Source organism: Topomyia yanbarensis, chromosome 2 (assembly GCF_030247195.1).
Source record: "Topomyia yanbarensis strain Yona2022 chromosome 2, ASM3024719v1, whole genome shotgun sequence".
In the NCBI taxonomy this organism is placed as follows: Eukaryota; Metazoa; Arthropoda; class Insecta; order Diptera; family Culicidae; genus Topomyia; species Topomyia yanbarensis.
The window spans coordinates 460605538-460618507 of NC_080671.1; positions in this window are offsets into that span (position 1 = coordinate 460605538).

The window sequence follows — 12970 nt, forward strand, 5'->3', positions numbered from 1 at the left end:
ATGCACACGTTTAAAAAAAAGTACCTAATAATAGGTAGCATAATTACCTCCCACTTTCAGATATCCAGTAAACTTCAGCCGGAATGCTGGCTGGTTCTAGTTCGTATGCCAGAAGTGGCGCAACCGATTCTAGCCGATTTATCAGGCAACTGCCCGGTCAAAAAATGCGGACGAACATGGTCAGGCGATTTAAACAGTTTGACGTTTGACTCAACTCGTCTGTGCTAATTGCCCCTAGGAGCAAATGCAATTTGCGAATGCGATTTAAAGGCAATTTCAACACCTAGACAAATTTTCTGGCGGCTGAAATGGACTTGGTTGTTTTTTGCGTTTTTCAAACATGGCGGTTCATGTTTGGCTTAATTTTTACAATTGTTTTTTTTTAACAATTGGCGTGTTCTCGCTTGTAATTTGTTTGTCTAGTGCACTTCATTTAGCCAACGAATGCTGGAAATTGTGGAATCGTGTGTAAGTATAGTGGAACAAGATCTTTGACCTAAAGTCTATATGAAAGTCAGATTGTGGTAAGTTTTGATGTGCAATACGAATTTCACCATCGATTCTTCCTATAGTTTGGTGGTGATTACCTAGTGTACTGATAAATTTATGTGAGTAGATAATGAATCCGAAAATAATTATTATTTTTAATTTTAATATCAGGCAATTATAGGCGATTAAATGGCGCGTTCCCTGGGCGATTTAAGGGCGGGTAGAGCGGCAAAAAAATCAAGGCGGCAAATCGCCCAAATGTTGCATTTAAAATAGCCTTTTATTTGCCAGTCAATTGCTGGCAAATTGAAGGGCAATAGACCTTTCTCGTCCGACCTAACCCCCTTTTTTCTTATTTTTATTCAAAAGACTACACATTTTTAAGAATATTGCCATTGAAATGAGACTATTTGGAGCTATCGTGATTTTTTAATGATTTTTTTATATTTGAAAAATGCAAGAATGTTGAGTATTTTTTTCACCTTTGCAAGAATGGTGGGACTCAAAATGTGTGTTTGGGCAACACTGTTTTGAATATTTTTGCTTGAGTTCCTGGCAACGCGGCAAATGAGTGGTGAGTCGCGGTACAAAGTTCATTGGTTATGTAAACAAACTAAAGTGAACCTCTCGGTAGAGAACATTGCATGATAATGTTTAACCTCACTTTTTTGGCAGTTCAGAGAGATTGTTTACATGGTCTTGGAATTTTTGTTGATTCGATCATAGTATGAGAAACTTGGTTTGGTTCGCTGCCAAATGTTAACACTTTCCAAACATGGTCGCTCAGCTGTTATTTTTTATTTGATGTCGGCATCATACATTGTTCCGTTAAATTTAACATTTTTACTTTTCGTGCTTATGATTCATCGTAGAAGTAAGGAATTTCTAGCCAAACATTTGAAAAAGGCCCACTGCCAAATGCAAACAAATCGAATTTTCATGTTCTCTATTAAAATCCTGGGACAAAACCTGTGGATATATGTTTTCTTTTTCTTTTTTCTGTTCATTTGATCTCTTGTCTTGCATAGCCACTCTTTCTTCCTCACATATTTTAAATGGACTGGCTACATTTGACAGTTCCCCCTGACTGCATTTGACGGTTCCTTTTGGCTGCATTTGACAGCTCCTCCTGGCTGCAATTGACATTAGGTTTTTTCGTATCCACACGTCACGTCCCAGTTAAAAACTATCTATCTGGCCATGTGCATAAACATAACGCAACAATGGATTATGAAGAATTTTGATAATGATTTTATAACAAATTATAAAAGGGCCCGGCTGATATAAAAGTCCTAAATAGCAATACGCTTATTATAAAATGATTATAAAGGATTATTATAACAGATTCCAAAAGGATTATAAAGGCAGTGAAATACGTACTCAATGAATTAAGGGGAGTGTCTGATGTAAACAATATGCCCAATCAAACTAAATAAAACAGTATTAAATTTTTAAATAGAATTATAATGAATTCGACCAAAACTTCTTTTGCCTTTTTCTCAAGGTTTACGTTTGGCAGTTAGACCCAGTCCCCTGGCAACCCTATACCATCATATGGAGTTTGACAGCGACCGACATATATCGGGCGTTATAGCTATAAAGCCCCAAACAAAGAATTATGTTCGGCACTATGCTCGATATTCAAGCATTCCACACGACGTTTTGCATCTTGTGGGATGATTTAATATCATATTATTCAGAAAATCGACATTTTGTAACTAAATACAGCTTCTAATCATTCGGTTCAAAATCAATGTTTTGCCTTTCATGGCAGTGATGCTGGCTGTACAGAGACGTCGTCCTTGACAGGGGGCTGGTTAGACCCTTTTCAAATGTTTCAAATGTTTGGGTAGAATTTAGATTATTTTATCGTTGTTGCGATCAATTTCATTTGGTTTGTTTTGTTCACAATGTTAGTCGCAGAGCATTTTGGTGATCTATGGCAATTGATGACCTTTACACCCCATACTAGGTCTGCTCCTGTTGCAGCTGTCTCGCCCCGTCCGGCACCGATTCAACCGATGGTCCAGCCTGCGCCACACTCGTCTGTCGCTATGCCAGTGGCAGGGACTTGGATTAAAGGCTAAAAGGTCAGCTACGGCTGGTGGTGTTGCTGCAATCGGTTTGCCTTCGGCCACGTTGGACATTCGCCTAGCGGGAATATTCAGCGATTCCGATTCGAAGGAAGCAGCGCCAGTAGCAGACTGCTTCGGTTCAGCAATACGCTCCGGTATCAGACGAAGCTAACACTCCGGCAGGACGAAGGTTTCAATGAGGGGCTCAGGCATAAGTAGCAGAGTCCTTGCACTTACTGCTTGTCGAGTGAACAATTCCGACGAAACCACTGCCACTCTCGCCAAGTTTGATCACCGTCATAAGTGCGACGTCAGCGGTATAGTGCCAGGAATAGTCAAGAAGAGTGCCAGGACTGACGTGCCGAGAGCTACAAGATTAAATAGCAGAGCGTTTTTAATGTGACCGTAGTATAACGTAGAGGCTTTAGGCAGATGATTTATTCAGCAGAATAAGATAGCAAAATTATCCAAAACATAAGAGCTGGCTGCCGAAGTGAATCCACACACATCATTACCTACAGAGGCAAGCAATGTTGGAACGCAGCGAAATTCCTCAAATTGAATTGACCTCGTTAGATGGAATTCCAGGAAGTACAATTTTCATAGCATAATTTAATCGACCGAAATTGTAGTCCTCAGCCGAGAAAGAGACTGATAGGGTAGCAGCAGCTAGGAATTTTCTTTCGAAAGCTAGCAGTGGTTTCACGTATCCTGCTCTAAGTAGAGAGCGTTAAGACAGATCTCCGAAGCATGTCAAGTGCTATCAGATGAGAAAAAACGTCGCTTCTATGACCAGTACGACAAGGACGGTCTGCTGACCAACGGTTCCGTCCGGTACCACCATAACACACGGCGCCGGCGACACATATATTCACAACATACTAATTACTTATCCTTCCGAAAAAGTAAATAAATTGACTATAAAATTTATCATTCGCTGCCTAGTTATTTCGTGCCAATTTGAACAAGACAGCAGATAGCTTTATTGCGGTGCCAAAATGATGGCAACTCGGGATATAATATAAATTTACATATAATTTCTCCTCCCTGATATTCTATCAGAATGTATAATGCTCTGCATTATTATCACTCCAATCAAATCCTTCTTACTCCTTATCGTCAGTGCCGAACGCTATTTTGCATTTGCCGGCTAAATCAACGACAATGCGATAATCGACGAAACTTGCTGTAATGGAACTTGAACACGAATAATAAATTAGGGTTACCAACCGTCCTTATTTTAAAGGACATGTCCTTATTTTCGAGGTTTTGGAAAGCGTCCTTATTTTACTTCAAATGTCCTTATTTTTAGTCTCAAACCTTGGCATATACAGAGTGGTTCAACATGATGGTTTTACCAAGGCATGTCATTTTATTGTAGTTTAGTATTGTTTGCCACCACAGTATGCTCACGATTTTCAAATTATTCAACTATATTTCGAAAACCAATGATCTATGAGAAATGTGTTTCGTGCACTCCGTCCATAATATGGTCGATATAATCGGCCAACTGATTTCACTATTCACCATACAATAAAAGAGTGAAAGTTGCAGTTCTCGTTATTGAATGATTAGCGAACAAATCGACCACATCCAGCACGCATTGAAGAAAACATTGACATTCCCATTGGAGACCAACTTTACTTGACTAATTCATTTATTTATTTATTTATTTATTTATTTATTTCAAGTCGTCAATCAGATGTAGACCGGTTTCTTACAATAATTATTAAACTAACTTAACACTAGTTAAAATTTTGGTTTACTTTAAACTGCTGCTTAAGTTTTGTTTTCGACATAGTGAAGTCAATGCTTTCGCAATGTTTGTTGTAAATATTCATCATTTGGTTTAACGGGCCAAACTTGGCATAATTAGTGCGATGGCGAATTGTACAAAAGATGCTGCGGTTACGTAGTTGTCGAGAAGGAGCATAAAAATTTAGTTTCGATAAAAGTTCGATTGAATCAATACGATGTGATACAATGTCGTTTACAAATGATACCATAGAAAATTCACGACGATCTTTCAAGGTTTGTATGTCAATTAGCATGCACCGTGCTTCATAAGATGGCAAATGTAGTCCAGTCCAACCTAGTTTACGAAGAGCGAACATCAAAAACTGCTTTTGTACTGATTCTATCCGGTTTGCATGCGTTGCTGAAAAAGGCGACCAAACTATACTACAATATTCTAGTGTTGAACGCACATAGGCTACATATAATGTTTTTATTGTGTAGGGATCTTGGAAATTATAGCTGAAGCGTTTAATAAAACCTAGTGTGCTGTTTGCTTTGTTAATTATTGTGTTATAATGATCTATGAATGTTATTTTGGAATCTATAATAACTCCTAGGTCTCTTATTCTGTCACACTTTTCTACTTGTTGATTTCCCAATAAGATTCTATTGTTCTGTATATTATTCTTTCTACTCAATGTTATGGAATTACATTTTTTTACATTCAGTTTCAGCAGGCTTTTATTACACCATGTATAAAATATATTTACTTCGTTTTGAAATGTCTGAAAGTCTTCACCATTTCTTATTTCTAGAAATAGTTTCATATCATCAGCATATATATGAACTTTTACATTTTTTAGAATGAAGGAAATGTCGTTAACAAATAAAATAAAGAATAGCGGGCCCAAATGAGACCCTTGAGGGACTCCTGATGTAACTTGAATTGGGATTGATTTTATCCCTTTAAATCTAACAGCTTGTTCACGATTTGTAAGATATGACTGTACCCATGTAAGAAGTCCTGGCTCAAACCCCATTTTTTCTAATTTAAAAAGTAGCATGGGTATGTCGATGCGATCAAATGCTTTGCTAAAATCTGTATAAAGAGCTTCAACGTAGTTTCCGTTATCCATTGCTGTTAATGTGTAGTTAATGAATTCGAGTAGATTTGTACTTGTAGAACGCCCTTTGAAAAAACCATGTTGCACATGGGTAATTCTGTTCTTGATTTGGTGGAATAAATTTTCATTAACAATCGCCTCGAAAATCTTGGGAATGCACGAGATGATAGCTATTCCACGATAGTTACGCACATCGGATTTTTTACCATTTTTAAAAATTGGAACTAGGAAAGAGCTTTTCCATGTTTTAGGAAAACAACCTGATTCTAGAGACATGTTAAAAAGCCAAAATAAAGGAGCGGTTAGTTCTATTGACAAAGTTTTTAAAAACACCGGTGGAACGCCATCAGGTCCAGGGCTTTTAGAGCTATCCAAGTTTTTTAAGGCATCCATGATTGTATGTACTTTTATCTGTTTAATGTTAATATCTCTTGAAAATTCTGGGAGGAATGAAAAGTATTCACGCTCTCGATCCTTCTCTGAAAATGTAGTGTAAACTTCCTGGAAGAATGTTGCAAAAAGATTGCAGATTTCCTCTGAGTTATCGCCTACCTTTCCATCAAGATGCATTTCTGTTGGGAAATAATCCGATTTTATTTTAGTTTTTACGTAATTAAAGAAGTTTTTTGGGCAAGTTTTTATATTGCGTTCTGTTCTTGCATTGTACTCTTCAAACGCGATATCAATGGCAAGGTTCAATTGATCGCATAGATTTAAATAGTTTGTTAAGTTATCTTCGCTGTTGTATTTTTTGTAGATTTTGTGTGCTTTCTGCTTACGATTTTTTAAATTTTTGATTTCTCTATTAAACCAGATGGGATGTTTTGAGTTATAGTGACGCCTTCTTCTTTTCAATGGTATATCTTCGTGAATGACTTCAAATAATATTTTGTAGAAGATGTCTACGGCAGCTTCAACATTTTCTTCATTTCTTAAAATCATTTGCCAGTTTATTGCATTAATTTTTTGCCTCAAGCTTTCATAGTTAGCGGACTCGTAATCAAATACCTCCTCAAATTCACTATCACCAGGTCTGTCGTTAACATGCAAGAATATAGAAAACTCAATGGCTGTATGATAAGCTTCATTCTTCCATAAGGGAGTAAGTGATTCCGTTACACAGAAGTCTTCGTCTATATTCGTCATTAATAAATCTAAATAGCAATGTCGCTGATTTCTTATGTGATTTATTTGATTAAGTCCTAAACTGGCAGATTTATCGCAAATGAACTGCAAAGTTTCATTTTCCCCTACAACAGGAAGTAGGATGCTCTCATTATCAGCATCTGGTATGAAATCAATACCGCGTTGATTGAAATCGCCATATATGTGAACTTTTACGTGCGGGGAAAGACTATTAATAATGCATTCAGCAGCATGATAAAACTTTTCGTAAGTCGTTTTTCGAGCAAAATTTGGAGGAAAATACACCGAAGCGAAAACGTGAGTTTCGTCTTTAACATGTACTTTCACCCACACATGCTCGAATTCTTTTGATTTTATAGTTTTGATAACTTCTGCATTTAGTTTTGCTGAAATCGCAATCAAAGCGCCCCCTCCTGACTTCTTACCAGATACATGACAATCACGGTCATCCCTAAATACATTGTAATTGCTCCCGAAAACTTCTTCACTTCTCACTGTTTCGTCCCAACTAGTCTCAGTTGCTAAAATTACGGAATAATGACAACCTAATATTTTGTTTTGAATCACATTCATCTTAGCTGCACTTTTCATGCGGTTAAAGTTTTGGCAATAGACCAAGATTTCTGTTCTTGACTGAGATTCTCTTGGAGAAGTATTAGTTTTATGGGAATTAATTAGACCTAGCTCTACCTCTTCTAAATCTTGAATCGCAATATGATTTGTCAATTCATTATTATCTTGCTCTAATGAGGGCGTCGATAGCGGCAAAAACACTGACAGGCGCCAATTCCGGAGGGGTACATAGGTGTGGCAGCAGCTGTTCGATGTGAGGTGCTAGGTTGATCGGTAGGGCACGGGTTTAAAACATCGCCTCTCTGGAATGCAATGGTAGGTCTGAACGAAGTTGAAGGTGGCCTCGAAAAACGTTTCTTTGCCTCAGCCAGTAGCTCTCTATCCAACGGAAGATTGTCGATGTCGCGGCGTTTGTTATCGTGGTACGCAAATCTGCTGTGGTTGTAATTACATCCGTTATTTTTGTCGAAAATTGTGTGGTGTTTGTAACCGTGATTCTTGCGACGCTTAGTATTATTAGCCAGATACCACTTGAAATACTCGAATCCATCAACAAAAATTGGACCAATCGAAAGGATTACCTCAAGCGCCAACATGGTCAACGTTTAAAAGAAATTGTTTTCAAACAATAAATGGCAAAAAATGTTCTTTCGATTGACAAATAAACATTTCGCGATTTACTCCATTTTTAAAATTTTTGCGAGATCAAAAAAACGTCATGATGAATCACCCTGTATTAAATTATTCAGATCAACTTTATTCCAAGAGAATCAATTTCAAATACTTCCAGCGATTGTTTTTGTTAATGCATACTCTCGGCGACTCATCACAACCAAAAGTTCTTTTACTCAGAAGTAACCAAAATTTGTTGGATAACTCGATATAGCCAAAGATGTTACCTTCGTTCAATATTGGCACTACACCATTCCAATTTGTCTCGATTAAGATTCAACGTCCCAGTTCAACTGCTGGAACATAAGCCAGAATCCCGACTTTTTCAGAATTCTGGCTCAAGTGACAACTGATTCAGGCTCCAATTCCGAATAGATTTGGCAGGGATGTCCTTAATTTGCTCTCAGTCCATTTGGTAACCCTAAAATGATTATTCCACTCGAAAGCGATAACCTTGTCGTACTCATGTTTGCTGCTATCATTGAGTTCTTGTCGCCCGCTCTCACGAACACTTCTGCAGCTTCCTGGTTGAAAACAATCCCATTTGATTTTGCCGTCTTTGTTTATTATTTTCCACCAGCTAGTGATGTAGTGTTTGTGTCATGTGCCGTGTACGTACATGAGCCGTAGAAAAGTCTATACGCTGGTAGGCATTCTGACCAATGGAAACGTTCTTCGATATGGGCATTGAACGATCAAAATCATTTCAACAGCTTATCATCGACCGAATTCGTTACCTATAAAGTTCAGGTAAACTTCACCACCTAAAAATGAATAATCAATCTGATCATCTTGTTAGGAATTAACCCACGAGCAAACAAAAAAATGTGTACAAATGTGATAAGGATCCATCATCCAGAAAGCAATCGTTTTATAGCCCAATGCTTGATCTTGCGATTCAGCATATGCCACCGGGTTTTACATCCAGCGCCGATTGGTCAATGTATGAACCAGGTTACCATTGTTCCAATCCTCATCCCTCTTGAGTTGATATTCTTTCAAAGAGCATCGAAAGTATTCAAGTAATGTAAATTTTAATAGTCCGTGTAAACAAGTCTTAGGTAAACAAGCACACCGAAACTGTCAGAAAAGTGAGGTTATACATTTTCATACAATGCTCTATATTTTTGACAGGTATATGAATGAATCATTTCAGCATCAGTGATGCCAGGTCTATTTAAACAATAGCCTGCAGTAAAAATATAAAAGTCTGCATATTGCTACAAAAATCTTCAATAAATGCGACGTAGAAATGTAGTATGTATATAATTTAAATGATCAAAAATGTTGAAGGCTGGTGTATAAATTGGCTGGCATAGGCTTTGTTCTGCTAAATATTTGTAATTTGCAAAAGATCTGCAGTGAAAATGCAAAATCTGCAGATTTACTAATATATATGCAGATCTGGCATCCTTTTAGTATTCCCCACAGAAAATTCATCCAAATGGTGTAAAAATATGGGGAAACAAGGCAAGATAGGTGTCACAATCAACTTTACCCCGGTGATCAAAGATACCCCGTTTTACGGTACCTCGCACTTATGCGACAGTCCATTACTATGTACACATTTGTTGTACTTTGATCTATATTGTGATAACATGCAATAATTTCTGGAGATTTTACTTGATTTGAGCGGATTTTTGCTCAAAAAAGGTTATTGGCCCTGTACTTTCACTGTATAGCACATTGGTCGTTCACTTTTGGCCCTTTGCCAAACTTCAAATGTTTTTTGGCTGTTGGCTATTAGGTATGTATGTTTTTATGTTTTAGAAAGTGTTCTGAACACATTTAAAACGTTCATAGCATAATTTCACGCGCATTTTATTAAAATATTATTAAATTAGACGAACAGGATTGTCTAGTTCGGCTGATTTGTCCCAATTTGATTATCAATCAAGTGAAGCAATTTACACCTTGTACGGTTTTACGTTTATTCACTGATAACTGACATACAAGTCAAATTCTCAATGTGTGTAAGAAAAATAACTGTCGTTTTCAAATGATAGCAGCAAGTAGATACTTGCCGCTGGTCGGCGCTACGATCGGTTAGCAGACTTCCAGCAATCGGTATACGGACCTTGCGTGCAAGCTTGGATACGATGGTTACTCACGTATGCGAAATTGTGTACAACGGTGATTTGTAACGTATTTTTATTCGAATGTTTACACAGGTTTTCCAAAAAAAAGGTTCTAGCTTGTATGTCTGTTCTCTGTGGTTTACTGGCCTTTTACTTCAATCGTGTGGCTTTTCGGTCGTTTATTTTTGGCCCTTTGCTGAAACGTAAAATTATTTATTAACTTTTTATTAAACTTTTTTTTTACGTCTCAAAAAGAGATATGGACATACTAAATGTGTTTTAATCGTTAATTCAATTAGCTGGGTAGACAAATGCATTGTCGTTTTTATATTTTGCATATTTCTTCGATGAGTTGAGATTTTCAGAGAGAGAGAGAGTGAGAGAGAGAATACTAAGAAAAATGCTTTCTTCTGTTCTATAATAAAGCATTCGATTATTAGAAATGATGTTTGATTGTGTTTAAGTCATTTTCAAACGAAAAAAGTAAAGGGCCAAAAAACCAAAACAAAACAAAAATGTTTATTGGCCGTTTCTTTGAGTAAACGGCCAATGTATTATTGCGCACTAAACTAATGTTGGCCGTTTACCCAAGATAGCGATATGTCTTTCAATTATTTTTATGGCATTTAGGGTTCCATTGCACATGGTATAGTTTTGCGTATAACGATAAGAAAGATAAAATAATAGTTATTGTTTCGATTTTTGGATGTAAACATATATCCTTTTAATTTAAGTGAGCACCTGTAGTCATTTTGGGCCTATTCGAAATATTTGAACGAAATTTAAATCGAGAACACTCTTAGTAGTCCATGCTCTTCGTGCATCCACACCAGAGTTAAAAATATTCAAATTCATTGAATAAAAATGGACCATATTCGTCCGAATTCATTTTCAATATTCAGTGACGCAGCTGAAAACGTCAAACGAACAAACCGCCCAATAATCCATGCAGATTTTCATTCGTCTCCGATTATTACACGAAGCGACCGTGCAGCAATGAATCAAACGCATCAAAGTAGGCCCTGGCACAATGTAAGCGATGATGATTGTTGTTTCATATGCTTTACCGGCATTTGAAAACATTTTCCTATATAATTACTGAAATGAATATATTGTACGATATTCAACTGAATGAATAAGGATGGATATGTGAATGAATATTTTTTTCTATTCACCGCGAGTCGCGTCAGGTTCATTTTCAGGCATTAAAAAAGAACTTCGATTATTTTTAACTCTTATCCACACTCGCGTGTGCTCTTCAACGCATTTCTCGCTTTCGAGATAACAAAGCACACGAGACTTTGCGAGAGAAGCTTCCTGGATATGCCCTACATACTAGATGAAAGCTTGGGTTTCTCGCGAGCATTCCCGCTCGAGATTTCGCTTCACCCGATGAAGAGCGCTAGGCATGCTCTTCATCGGGTGAATTCGTACACGCTCGCGAACGCACGGACTTGGAGTGCTTCTCGCTCGTTTCGCAACACAACATAAGACTATAAATACAAGAGCTTGTAAGTTAACGTATTATTTGTTTTGTTTAAAATATAATCTGGATTTGTCTAATCTTTTCTCTATTACCAATTCTGTGATATTGTAGCATGATAGAAGTCGTGAAATTGTGCGTGGGCGCACGGGGGCGAAAGAAAAGAGCAAGAGGGGGGCGAAGATTAAATTTTGGGGGACGAAAATTGAAACACATCTTGATTTAGGATATTGTTATTTTTTCGTTAATTTAATGTTTTAAATCACTTTTATTCAGGATTATTGGATATTATATGATACGTGATGAGAATGATAAAACAAAATTAGAGCAATTCAAAATTGTTGAAATTTATTGCTTTTTCCAAATCTCGACTAACATATGATTACGGCCTAAAAGCCAACTGTCAAAATCCACTTTGAATGGAAATTCCAGACAAACCGTTACTAGCCGAACACAGTTCACAACAGTTTATGAAAGAGAAAACTTTTCGTTTTCGTTTTACTAACAATATCTATGATTGGCGTATAATGGTTTGTCCGGAATTTCCATTCAAAGTGGATTTTGACAGTTGGCTTTTAGGCCGTAATCATATGTTTGTCGAGAAATGTTTTAGGGGGGCGAATTATAGTACATTTACCCTATGTATGTTTTTATGTTTTAGAAAGTGTTCTGAACACATTTAAAACGTTCATAGCATAATTTCACGCGCATTTTATTAAAATATTGTTAAATTAGACGAACAGGATTGAGAAAAGTTCTAGTTCGGCTGATTTGTCCCAATTTGATTATCAATCAAGTCTCGACAAACATATGATTACGGCCTAAAAGCCAATTGTCAAAATCCACTTTGACTGGAAATTCCGGACAAACCGTTACACGCCAATCACAGATGTTGGTAGTAAATGAAAGAGAAAAGTTTTCTCTTTCATAAACTGTTGTGAACTGTGTTCGGCTAGTAACGGTTTGTCTGAAATTTCCATTCAAAGTGGATTTTGACAGTTGGCTTTTAGGCCGTAATCATATGTTTGTCGAGAAGTGAAGCAATTTACACTACGGTTTTACCACAGATAACAGACGTTTAGGCTCGATTTGAATCGTGTGTAAATACCCGCTACTGAGATTCCGAATAAATCAGACGTCTGAAACACGCTTGGCAAACGTTTGTAGATGGCGCAGTGATCGATACAATGCAGTTAGAGTGCAGCTGTCAAACACGTATATGGCAATAGGGAAAAACGGATTTCCAACGTTTATCAATTTGAAAGTTTACACAGGTTTTTGAAAAAAAAATTGTTTTAGCCTAAATGTCTGTTATCTGTGGTTTTACGTTTATTGGCCTTTTACTTCAATCGTGTGGCTTTTCGGTCGTTTATTTTTGGCCCTTTGCTGAAACGTAAAATTATTTATTGACCTTTTACTAAACTTATTTTTTTACGTCTCAAAAAGAGTTATGGACATACTAAATCTGTTTTAATCGTTAATTCAATTAGCTGGGTAGGCAAATGCATTGTCGTTTTTATATTTTGCATATTTCTTCGATGAGTTGAGATTTTCAGAGAGAGAGAGAGAGAGAGAGAGAGAGAGAGAGAGAGA